Consider the following 14,505-nt stretch of genomic DNA (forward strand, 5'->3'; position numbering starts at 1 on the left):
CCTAGTATTCGTGAATATAAATATAATTTATTGTGCCTACTCAAAAAATTTGAATTACTTGTTTTCAAGCAAATAAATCTTTTTATATAATACTAAATATATTCCTACGATTTCTGAACTTAATTGTCTTCAAATAAGTAAATATTTTCTGGATTTTGTTGACATTATGTGATCTTCCCGAAGTATGCTATTATTTGTCATTTGAACACTGGTTTCGTTTTTTTAAGAAATCAGAAAACATAAATAACTGAAGTGAACCTAAGTGTTCTCGTTAATCGTTTCAAGCAGTAATTTGCAATGATTCTATAAATTTAAATTCAAAGCCACGCGGCTTTGCGAATTGTGGATATAATATTAGAAATACTATAAAGAATTTAGCCTTTTCGACACTAGGTAATTTCTTGTGAAAAGCAAGACAGACAAATCAGAATCAAAGAATACGGTGTATTTTATATCCTTATGCATAGTTATTATATAGATTCTTAGATGGAAAACAATTATCAACTCAAATAATTACCCGCCTAAGATATTGAACGACCATAGCATAAGTGGGAAGAACGATGAAAATTATCTAGTATTCGGGGTAGAATTTAACAATCTGAGTTAGATCATGATTGATACCAAATATTTCAGCTTTCTTTCCGGCTTGATCTGTGAAGTTTAAACATTTCCTATCAGACATGATCCAACCCAGATTGTTAACATTCCACCCACTTTCTACAGTACTACAAACAGTGTTCCTCCTCTGAAGTTTCTCAAGAAAGACCTCATATAAATCATAATTTCTCTTGGCACTAATAAGTGTCCAGATACTTAACTGGACAAGGATAGGGTCCAAAGCACAACTGGAGGGATGGTGGGTGTCCCTCCATTTGTGCTCAACAGAATTAATATCTATCCTGCATTGCCTATGTCAGATGCCGTACTCATCCAACAGCTACTCAACAATATTAAGCAATCTTTATCCAGTCTGTCCCTACGAATAGGGATAAAAGTCAGCCATCAAACTGTGATCCATTATCCACAACTCAGCACTCTCGAAATTGACGGAGAAAATCATCAATAACCAGCTTCATCACTACCTGAAGACCCGTCACTTAAGTACTAATGATCAATAAATGGATTCTCGCTGTACAGCGGAATTCTTAGTAACCTTGTCCACAGGCCGTGGAAAGAGTTTAAGAAATTCATATAGTCGTTTTTGATATTTTCAAGGTATTTGATCGTGTCTGGCATTGAGGTCTTGCCAACCAACGATCACCTTATGGTCTCCCTCGTGTCCTTTGTCATTAGATTTGCTTTCTCTCATTAAGTTTTTAATGAATACTGGTATATCATCCCCCCCCCCTCAGGGTTCTGTACTCTCATCCTCACACTTCTTCCTGTACATCATGTGTAGGATTGCTCCCCATATCGAAGCACCTTCTCATCTTCCTTCTATTTGCCTCTGTTCTTTGAAACAGCCATCCTTCCTACTGTTTTTTCCCAATGAATACAATCCTCAGGCGTTCAAAAACTTGTGAATAGATTTCCTTCTTTATTCTTAACTACTTACCTCCGCACACAGCACTGCTGTGTTAGATGTCTTGTGGTCTCTCGTGTGTAAATTGAATAAAATTGTATAAAGTTAATTTTTGTGCTTGTTGTCTTGGTCGCAGAATATATTGCCATGTATAATGTCTGATTTGGGCCTTGATTAAACTGTGGTGAAATAGAAATTATGAAATGTGTATGAAAGTGATGTCAGGAAACACAATAGCTACCTGACAATCTAATAGGCCATTATTTTGTCTAATTTTAGTGTAAATGTACGTATTTTCTACCTTGTTGATATTTATCAATGAAAAGCATGGAACACTACTAAAAATAACGATTTTTATTGATTTGAAAGATCGTTATTTTTAATACTATTTTTAGCTTGTAATGCAACACAGACGTATAAAAACTAGAAGGTTTTTGAAATCTTGCAGACGCCGAATTTCTTTAATTAGCTTCATTGCTTTGAATGCTGCATTTAAATATGATTAGATCCATAATATCCTACAATAGCACTATACACGACATTGGCGTATGTAATGTTTCCTTGACAACAAAAGATTGTCATGGCAACAGTAGTATGGAAATATTTTTTGTATTGGTTGATAATTATAACATGTAGGTAAACAAGTTAAGATGACATTTAGATGAGATTGTTTTAAAGTGAAAAAACAAAGTAATGTTTTTATTTGAAAATTAACTTCAATACGTTTTTATTATTATTATTATTTAAGTGGATTCTTCTATTTGTATATCGCTATTCACTAGAAGAAACAATTCCTGACATAGCGGATATGAATAGATACTACACTTGTAAAGTGTAGTATCTGTTCATATCCACAATGTCACAGTGCGCCCTCTTGTAGCGTGACAGACACAGTTCATATTTGTTATAGCAAACATAAGTTTGAAGTAGGGGTTTCTGCAAGCAGTTACAAGTATATAAGAGAAAAGTTTGTCCCAACTTTACCACGGATAGCTTCGGTATTTTGCCCTTTAACCGTGAAATCTCAAAACAGATGAATGCATTCCATACATCTTTATATTATCAATTCCCTGAAGTTCAAACATTCGCTTCCGTTTTTTTTTCCTTATTTCATATCACATCACATACGCTAACTCCTGCAACAGAATAACTTTCTCAATAAAATTAAAAATAAAAGTTTAAGTCCTTATAAGGACTGGCTTAAAGGGGCAAAGCAAGAATGCTTTTCATATTCCCCGTTATCTGTAGAGGACAGTGTAGGGATAAGGTGTTATTGAGCAATTAAAGCTCTGATCATGGCAGGAGGGTAACAGCAATAGCCGAGCCTCAGTTAGAACTTCATTGGCTACAGCATTGCCATCCATTACCCTCCAAGAGTATTGGATTGAATGAATCAATCACCGCATCTCACGGTCGATTGATTCTTTTTTCCTAATCACGAACCATAACAGTTTAACAAATAAACTATTTCTAGTAGTAATACAAACGTTATAGTAATAAGAAGGTGTAATTACAAAATATTTTATTGTGATCGTGATCTTGCTAAACATGTAAATATTTTATAGTATTTACATTGAATATATAACTTCCCTTATTTATTATGAAAATTTGCCCTAGTTTGATTTTTTAAAATCTTTTTAATGACATTTTTCTATTTCTTTTGCGGGACCATGTTTTTTCTCTTTGATGTATGATATAAATGATGATATCCACTTTCAAATAAGATAAAAAATTATTATGAAATCCAATAAATAAATACCACAAAATATGGATTCGGAGAATATAGGAGAGAATTTCAAGTTTGTTTTTATTTTTATAATCCTAAATAAATATAATGAAATCTTGAAGAAAAAAAAAATTATTATAAAAATTTCTTTGTTGAGTCTATCGAGCTAAACGTCACAAGCTGTCCACCAATTATTCTGAGAGCATGTAATTGCGCCATGCAACCAGAGCAGCTTAAAGAGAATGTTACTTCATGTAATCGCTTGAAAGTCGAAATAAAATAAATAAATAAATAAGCTAACGCCTTTTATTTCCATAAAATAAATAAATAAATTTAGATTATTCATAAATCTATAAAACTATAAATATGCACAAAACTGATTTGTCCAAATTTCTACTTATAAATATTAAATTTTAAATATTAAATAATCAGCAAAAAAAATCAGCTAACGCCTTTTTATTCCCGTATATAAGGATTAGGTGAGATATATTACGTTTTTAATGTGTGTGATGTTTAGTAGTTGCAGTATAATAGGTATTATTTTTTTGTTGAGACTTCTGTTTATTCGTTAGTTACAAATCATGTAATACTGCTTACGTCACAGCTGGCAGACGACGATATTGTCTCGCTTTTGAAAGATATGTTTCAGCTCTCACTTGTAATATTTAAATTATTTGGAGCACACATAACATAATCATCTATAGTAGTACGAAGATGCTGCTTGAGATTTTACAGCGGACTTGTCATTATTTGGTAAATTCACAAAGATCATCAATGTTTTCAAGTATTGAAACATTGTTGAAAACACTGTTTCAAGTATTGAAAGCAGTATTGAAAATTATACCTTGCCACATACTACATTTACGGTTTGAATAAAGATAAGTTATTTATCTTTAATACGATTTATAAAATAAAGTTGTATATGCGTTTACTAACTATTGCGTTTAAATAATAGAATAAATTGAGAAGGAAGATTTCATTTCTAAATTTCGGAAAGGATAAACTACTTAGCACTAGATGGCGCCACCATACATCAGAAAGTTATGCATCAGACTTGATTACCGTTATCTGGCAATCACCTTTTTTATAACATCGATATTACAAACATGGGCGGTAACCGTTTTCCGATATATTGACAAAATAGCGTTTATACTTCATCTTTTAGTAGATCGGAAGAGCGAAGGAAACTGAAAAACCTAAAATGAATAAATCCGTTATATTTAAGATTGACATTTTTCCTTGGTATTTTACAAGCTGTGTATTTAGATATATGCAAAAACACATCACACAATAACAACATTATTGACCTGCACTTGATCATTTAACTTAGCGTCTATATCCTTAATTCTTTGGTTTCATAGCTCTTCGTATTTTTTATTATAAATCTTTAATTAAACTAATTTTTACGTGTGGGATAAGATATGCAAATTTTGAAAGAGTTCCAGAACTGACCAGAAGAGGGCGCAAAATATTGTTTATTTTCAATTTATATTTACTATGGAAAAGTTTGAGAAGAAAGTGACATTTATATATAAATATTTTTATACTATTTTTCATGAAATATATTTCATTTTTTTTATTGTAACTTATATTTTCATTAAAACTGCTAATTAAGAATTTTATATGATTTGGAATATTTTTGAAAATTATAAAAATACAGTACATACCTTTAAATATTCTCTATTATTATATTACAATTAAATTCTTAAACAGTAATTTTGCAATGATATATTACGAAGAATATATGTTATTGATTCTTTTACTTGTTTTATTCTTTTACTTGACTTAAGCTGTTCAAAAATAATTTATTTTATGTTTAAATATTCAAAAATATTTTTTGCGATATATAGTAATATGTAGAACATTCTTATGCCTGTGTGTGGGGATATTCTATGGATAATATTTAATTATAATTTTTAGTTATGTTATATGTTATATATGACATGATAAAGAATTGTCTACTATTATATTATACACTATTATTTAGGCACACCATAGTTGGATACCTAATAGGCATATAAATAATAAATAATTCGACCCCGAAGAACCTAATTATGATAAAAATTCTAAACGCTTAGGTGTTCCGAAGGCTGTAATATTTAATTTTATTATTGCACAAAAATAAATAATAATTCTATAATCTAATTATTTAGTATTTTTGGAGAGTCTCAACTATTATGTGCTCCAAAGGGTCTATTGAACTACACGTTCGTCTATTATGAAAATTACAATGCAGCCTACGAGTTTTTGTAATTACAAGTCTTGTATACGCTATGTAAAGTGCATACAAGCATTGATCATTCACATTATCTCCTTTACAATGCGTAGAACACATGAATATTTAAAAGTTCCAGTTAGGCACTTTGAAGTAGAGTATTAATACTCACCTTGATCGGTAGGTGGCGCGTCACGTATCTCACGAACGACGCGGCAGCAGACGCAAGAAGCACTCGATGGTAATTATTCATAACCATCCACCAGTGCCTTCTTGTTACAGTCAAGCAACGTGAACACAACAACCCCCTGAGTAGATTGCAAAGTCGCTAATTAATTTTCGTGGGTGGATGCTAAATGGTTTGTCATAAGGCAACGTTCCATATTCTGACCTTTCGTTATCTAAATGACCCCACATTACGTGCAGGACGGAGTGTCGATCAATGTCAGATCTTGGTGAGCGTAACATATTTCTTTGCTATTCGCAGTGCATGCAGTTGGAGAGTAGGGTTAAAAGTTTCGTATATCTTGGTCATCTTTGTCATCGCAAACAATTACCGAACAGAGCACGTCTTCATTGGGGAACACGCACGAGTTTCTGGTCCGGGAAATGCTAAGTGTTCTCGCATGAATACCACACATTACTCACTTCGCTCTCTCTCTCTCTCTCTCTCTCTCTCTCTGTGTGTGTGTGAGAGAGAGAGAGAGAGAGATTATTATTATTATTATTATTATTATTATTATTATTATTATTATTATTATTATTATTCACTATCATACACACAAACATAAGAAGTATAAAAAAACACTGGCTAACATTGATAACACAGCTCAATTATACCATGATAAACATAGATGCGCTAATACTGACCGAAGTTGCAATAAACGACACAGAAATTTACGCATACAACATAAATAATTATCAAACCTACAACTTATGTAGACCAAACAAAAGAGGAGGTGGAATTGTGGCATTTATCAAAGAAAAATACAATGTGACAGAAAAACAAATTCGAACATGCGGAAACACTAATTTTAGAACTCACAAATAGCCACAATAGTATCAAATACACAATAAACACAATATACAGACCCCTAGATAATAATCCACTCAGTTTTCTTCACGAGTTAGAAACATGGCTAAGCGGCATCGAACCGCGTACAACACACAGGCTCATCCTAATAGGAGACATTAACATAAATACTCTAGACCACACTTCTTCAACCACTAACACATATCTTTGTATGCTAGGTCAGTACAACATAAACCCTACCATTAACTCCCCAACAAGAGAAGAAATATTCAATAACTCACTAACACAATCATGCATTGATCATATCAATATACGGGCTCCCATCCATACATATACATCATCAGTAATATTCAATACTTTATTACGTTTCCTAACCCCCCCCCTCCCACCACCACAAAAGTCGACAAAACTCGATCATACTAAAGAGCATTGTCGATAACCAAGTAAAAAAATACAGACTGGAATTTCCTACTTAAAATAAACGATCCTGTAATATTATACGAGAATTTTCAACTAATGTTCAGAGAAATATACAAAAAAGCAACAAAACCTACACCAACGAGGCGACAAATAGACAGCAACCCATGGATAAATGACGACATACTAAATACTATTACGGAAAAAGAAAATCTATGGAAAAAACTTAAAAAGTCACCCAGTAACACACATTTACAAACCTTATACAAAAACACAAGAAATAAACACAAGAAATAAACTAACAACAAAAATTCTTAGGGCAAAAAGACGATACTACTTCCAAAAATTCATGGAATATAACAACAACATTAAGCAAACATGGGCATACTCAACGAATTAATAACCCAAAAAAAGAAAACTTCAGCACAAGATTTTATTGCAAAAAGCTTCGGTCAGGACACAAACCAAGAGGAACTTGCAGACTCATTCAACCATGCTTTCACAAACAACATCACACAACTCAAAAAAGACAAACTACTAACGATCAACAAAAAACTACCCACACAAAGTCAACAACAAACGATGTATTTTCCACCCATAACAAAACAAGAACTGAAAGAAGCAATCCTACAACTAAAACCAAAGACCAGGAATAGACAAAATAAGACTCACAGACCTTATAACACATTTTGAACAAATAAATTCAATATTTTTGAAACTCGTGAACATAATATTCGACACAGGCATTGTTCCACAACAACTAAAAACTACAGTAACTACGCCAATATACAAACACGGCAAAAGAAACGATACTCAAAACTACAGACCAATAGCTACACTACCAGTCATCTCAAAAATTCTAGAAAAAATAACACACACCCGACTACAGAACTATTTACAGAAGCACAACATCATCTCACAAAACCAATACGGATTTCAGAAAACAAAAAGCACCATTACTTTATTAGAAGACATCGCCGACAAAATAAACAAAGCTCTCGACAAAAACAAGTACGCCGTCCTCATACTGCTGGACCTAACCAAAGCATTTGACACACTTGAACATGACATACTACTCACCAAACTATACTCAATAGGAAATAAGAGGAACACTGCATACATGGTTCAAGAACTACCTCTCAAACAGAACACAAGTAACAAAAATAGGTACATGTCACAGTCGGAGTATACAAGTAAAACACGGTGTACCTCAAGGTGCCATATTATCACCCACTCTATTCAACATATACATTAACGATGTTCATAACATATCCATAAGAAGTCGAATATTTCAATACGCAGATGACACTGCACTACTAGCAATCCACACAGACATTTACACAGCTCTCTGCAAAGCACAACAAGACCTAAACGAAATCACAACATACTTCCACCAAAACGCAATTCTAATAAACGGCACCAAAACACAGATGTTGATAATACACAACCCAAGAATCATACGCCCTACATCACTATCGATACATTGTCACACATACTGCTGCATTAACAGCAAAAATACCTGCCAATGTTCCGAAATCAAACCTGTAACACACGCAAAATACCTCGGTCTCTATATAGATTCCCACCTTAAATGGACAAAACATATAGAATACCTACACACTAAACTCCGGATCATCACAGCAAAACTCTTCCAAGTTAAAGATATTTTTCCACCTAACATAAAAAAATCTCCTATATCACGGTATCTGCGAATCCCTACTCAGATACGGAATAACAGTCTATGCAAATACATCAAACAGCCACCTAACAAAATTAGAAACACTACACAGGAAAATCGTGTCAACAGTGATCTGGACACCTTACACGCAACAACCAATATCCGACAAGCACATGACGATACACAAAATTCTGAGCATAAAAAACCTGAAACACTACATGACATTAACAAGGAATTATCTCAACATCACCTACCAAAACAACAGAGACACATATCGTATAACACGACCTACAACAACTCTCTACGTCCCCACACCCTTCAACAACTCGTACGGTTCTTTTGTGAGATCACATCAGATACCCACGCAACTCAACAACCTACAAAGAAAGTTAAAACACGTAGATAACTACAGAACATTAAAACACGAACTCTGGAAAATATATCAACAAAGTTAAGAAACCATTAACACTAATATACACATTATAAATCACTAGCATCCAATGCCTACACCCCATACATAAACAGTAGCAACAACACAAATAATGAAGGCTAAATCCCATTCTCTTCATAAAAGCTAACCCAAGCTTCGAAGCAGGTGGGATTAACTTGCCTCACTCAACTACAAGTAATCAGCCGATGCAGAAATTTGTATGAATAATCACTCTTTCTCAAACTTTAAAAATAAAAAAAAATAAAAAATATATATAAATAAAAATTAATGAGAATTAATAATTGTGATTATTACTATTATTAATTGTTATTATTACAAATGAGAAATAATAAAATGTTAAAAAAATTTTTTTTTAATTTTAATTAATAATTAAAAACATCTGTAATAATCACCATTATGAATATTATAATAATATACGTTATAAACAGCTATTGTTATTTTTATTTAAAAAAAACTTTATGTACGAGAAAGTATTTGTTATGCAAAGTTGTGTTCATATAATGTATGTAATTTATCTGAAAAAAAAAAATGTAATTTTTATATTTTTCTTAATTTCTATAATTTTATAATGTAATTATTATATGTATGCAAGACATAATAAAGTGTTAAAGTGTTAAAAAAATTATTATTATTATTATTATAAAAAATTATTATTATTAACATTATTAATTATCATTATTAATAACAATAATAACAGCAGAAATGAAGTTTATGATAAAAACTTGAAAATATGCTCTATTTGATCACAAAAGAAACGAAGAAATTATGAAAGAATTAAACCAAGACTCAGTAATAGAAAAAAATTTAAAAAAATAAACATTTTATATAAAAATATGTTAAAAATATACATAAATGGAAGGAACACGTTCAAAAATGAAAACAGAAAGATTACCAAAACAAGCTTTAAAGTACAAGCCATTAGGAAAAAGAAAACCAGGACGTCCTCTTAAAAGATTCAACGATGACTTCTAAGGCCGGAATACTTTCTACGGGTATCTCCATAGAGTCAGAAGACACATCTATCAAACCTCTTCTTGAACTCATTGACAGACGGAGCACTCACAACTGAGTCAGGCAATGCATTCGACGTTTTCCTTAATTTCCAGGGATGACCTCTTGTTCTTCCATCACTATCAGACAGGTGAAATATTCCCCTGCATCAGTCTTATAAAAATCTTTTACTAATTTAAATGTTTCTATCATATCCTCTCTTCTCCGCATATCGTCCAACCTCTGCAATCCACAAGCTCTCAATCTATCAATTAGGGAGCAGTTTTTACATCACTCACCAACTTAGTCAATCTCCTCTGAACCCTCTCCACAACCTCCTCATCTCCAAGGAATCCAGGTGACCAGACCTGAGCACAGTAAGCCAAATGTGGAAGTATCAACGCCTTGCAAAGAGGAATAATAAGCTCTTTATCTCTGGATGTTAGTGTGTTCTTCAATAACTACAGGGTGTCCCAAAATTCACGCAAGATTTAAATTTAGCGCCATTTGTGGGGTAAAGTGTTGCCAACGAGAAAAAAAAAAAGACAGCGTGACAGCTGACAGTTCAGGGTTATTAAAAATGACCCCACACAGCGAAGAGAGTTCGTTGAATGGATTATGGAACAACAACAAGTGGGTGCTTATTTTTCGAACAAAATCATCTTCAGCATTGAGGCTCATTTTCATCTTGATGGCTTCGTTAATCGACAAAATTGTCGCATTTGGGGTTCAGAAAATCCACGAGTGATTGTTGAGAAACAAATGCATTCACAACGTGTCACTGTTTGGTGCGGATTTTGGGCTGGAGGCATCATCGATCCATTCTTCGAAAATGCGGCTGGTAAGGCAATAACAGTTAATGGTGCTCGCTATCGCGACATGATAATCCAGTTTTTTTGTGCCTAAATTGCAGGATATGGATGTGGACGACATGTGGTTTCAACAAGACGGTGCCACATGCCATACAGCCCGAGAAACAATTCAATTACTGCATGAGTCATTTCCTGGTCGTGTAATTTCCCGTTTTGGTGATCAGAATTGGCCGCCCAGATCATGTGACTTAACGCCGTTGGACTTTATTCTTTGGGGTTTTTTGAAGTCTAAGGTTTATGCCAACAAGCCCACACCCACCCACGCCTTGAAGGAGGAAATCGAGCGCTGTATCAATGAAATTCAGCCACATTTATGCAAAACGGTCATGGAAAATTTCGACAAAAGAGTGCGTATGTGCCAGCAAAGCCGTGGAGGCCATTTACCCGATATGCTATTCCATGCATAAACGCTATACTGTATACTTTATGAATCAATAAGAAATTACAATTTTTAATTAAAAACCTGTGTTTTCTATCAAAATTACTTCTTGCGTGAATTTTGGGACACCCTGTAAGTTAATCTTATGTGTTATCTTGGACATCTTAGCAATGTGCCCTCTGAATTTCAACTCCCTATTTATTCCAGAAGCATAGCAATAATTACCCAGCAAGAGTTTTATTATTATTAACCAGTGAGGCAGGTAAGTCTCATCACATTCAGTTTTGGTATGTTATTATTATTTTTGTTTCTTGTACAATTCTCCTGAAGTCGACACCTTCTCATCTCTGATTCATCACTCCCTTGCACACCTCTCAGAGATGGTACTAGTCCTTGGCTCTTCCCCTTGAAATATTTCTTCCATATTCACTGCTTAATACCTCTCAACAGCTTCGTTCATTACCTTCGTCTTCTTTCTACCAAAGTCTGCAGATGACGTCTTCAGTGTATCCTCGTAGATAACATCCCACAGTCCTGAAATCATTTATATCAACCACCATTGCACCCTTTCCAAAATCGCTTCGACTCGTTCACAACTTGGTGACAGATTTGATCACAGCAGTCCAAATGTGATCTGATGAGTGCATTATCATTTGCGCCACTACCATTTAACTCTGCAAATTAACATTTTTCTCAGCATTGCATCCACCCTCTGAGTTACCCTTCCCATCTTTGCAATTTGTCCCTTATTTTTCAATTTTCTATCTGCGATCACCCCAAGATACGCACCTTTTCAGGTATAGTTCTTTAAACATAGCGACATCAAACTAATATCCGTAATCAATGCTCGCTATTCTAGTTTATTCAGACCTCCCTAGTTTCGTTGATATAAAATTCGATCAGTAATGGTTCCAGTATAGAACCTTGTGGAACACCATCAGTTGCTTTCCTTCTTCCTGATATTACTCCCCGCATACAGCTCTTTGATATATATTGGTCATTTACCTCATTAATTACCATTGTTAATTTATTATAAATTAACTAGCACATTACTAACTAGATTACTGTTTGTAATCTACACCCTCTGTCCAAAAAGAAACAGAACGTTTCGAAAATAGAAGAAACTAATGGCACAACCTATTGTATCTTTTTTTGTTGTCGAAAGCGGCAACCTTCATTAGTGTTGTGTCAACTATTTATGACATTTGTTTCATTAGAAGCGAGTTATAGTGCCAAGAGTGACAGTGTGTTTTGACGAACGGTCGGAAAATCAGTTTCAAACAGAGAGCTGCGATTGACTTTTGTGTTAAACTTGGTAAAAGTTTTACCGAAACGCATCAAATGCTTCAAAAAGCATACGGTGATGAATGCGTCCAAAAACTGGACTGATCGAAGTTAACATCCAAAAACTGCGTGATTTCATCAAAGAAAACCCGAAATCGTCCGTGAGATTGATTGAAGATTCCAAAATCAACTGTGCACGACATTTTGACCGAGAGTTTGGGCCTTCGTAAATTGAATTCGTGATTTGTTCCGCAAAAGTTGACCGACGACCAAAAAATGTATTGAATTGAACACTGCAAGGACCTTATTAAAACCACTCAAACTTCCTTGAAACGATCGTTACTGGTGACGAAACGTGGTGTTTTGAGTATGATTCCCGAAACAAAGAGCCAGAATGCTGAGTGGAGACCACCAGAAGAGGGGTATTCGAAAGAGAGTCGCTTGGAGATGTCAAAAGTGAAGACCATGCTGATTTGTTTCTACGATTCCAAAGGAATAATCCACAAAGAATTCGTTCCGCCTGGCCAAACGACAATGGTGAGTTATATCTCCAAGTTCTGAAGCGATTGATAGTGAGAATTGGTCACGTACGGCATGAATATCGTGACGACTGACCGTTAGTCAAAACACACTGTCACTCTTGGCACTATAACTCGGCTTCTAATGAAATAAACAGTTGACACAACACTAATGAAGGTTGTGTCAACAAAAAGATTCAACGGCTGGCACCACTAGTTTCTTCTATTTTCGAAAAGTTCGGTTTCTTTTTGGAGAGAGGGTGTAGTTAGTAATGTGCTGGTGATTTGGTACTCTTTAACAAATCTATGCTGACCTGCATAGAAAATATTACTCTCATCTACTCAAGACTATATACGAACTCTCACCAGTTGCTCAAAATCTTGAATAGCACAGAAAAAGGTGTATAGTTTGATGGCTCCATTCTACAGTCATCTGTCTGCAATGGCACTATTTTACCCCTTTCCACTCCTTGGAGAGGAATTTTCAGTTCTTTCGCACACTCCCTTAAAACCCATGGTCAAATCTCATCCAGCTTCACCAACTTGCAGAGCCCTTGGTATTCTAATACATCAACTTTACTCGTTTCTAAGCTTCAACCTCCCCCTCCTCTAGGAATAAAACCCACTTCTCCCCAATGAAATAAAATATTCATGAACAACAGGTGGTCGAGTGATCAATGGGCACTCGACCCTGTTGCATCGAGGAAGGTCATTCGTACACACTCATTCCTCCTTCCTCCTGCTGACCACACAACGAAAACATTCTTTGGGATTATTCTTTGAACCATAGTCGCAGTCTCGGTTCATAAAGTATACGTTTTTCTTTATATTATTTATTTTGACTATAATAAAGATAATAAAGAAGAAATAAAATACGCATTTTCCTCCTAGCGATAATTTTATACTCCCCATACAAACTCTTTCCCTTATCACTTTATATTTTTCCAAATCTTCTTTTTTATCAGTAATTCCTGCTTCATTTCTTTTGTCACCCATTTTACCTCGAAGTTCTTTATTCTTCTCACCCTTGGTATACAATTCTCCGTTACTGTTAATTAACAAATGATATTGAAATTAGCTAGTTAAACCAGATCGTAATAGCAAACCAACCAACACTCGTTCAATATTTTGCCGAAAAATGGTACCCCATTCATTCGTATACTATTTTATATAATATTCTTTACTATTGTGTGGGTTAATTTAGTCCTCGAAAAATGACATAGTAAAAGTAACGATTTATTATTCAATTTCTATTTGTGTAACATCTTTTATTTTAAGTTGATTTATAAAATACACATGAAAGTAATAAAAATAAATGTAATACTTTATTTATAATTATAATATAATTAAATACTTATAATTATTTGTAAAAATCAGTAACCCACACCATTTTTGTATCCGCTGGGTTAGTTTATTAATA

Source organism: Typopeltis vanoorti, chromosome 13 (genome assembly GCF_054136105.1).
Source record: "Typopeltis vanoorti isolate ZY-2024b chromosome 13, IOZ_Tvanoo_1.0, whole genome shotgun sequence".
In the NCBI taxonomy this organism is placed as follows: domain Eukaryota; kingdom Metazoa; phylum Arthropoda; class Arachnida; order Uropygi; family Thelyphonidae; genus Typopeltis; species Typopeltis vanoorti.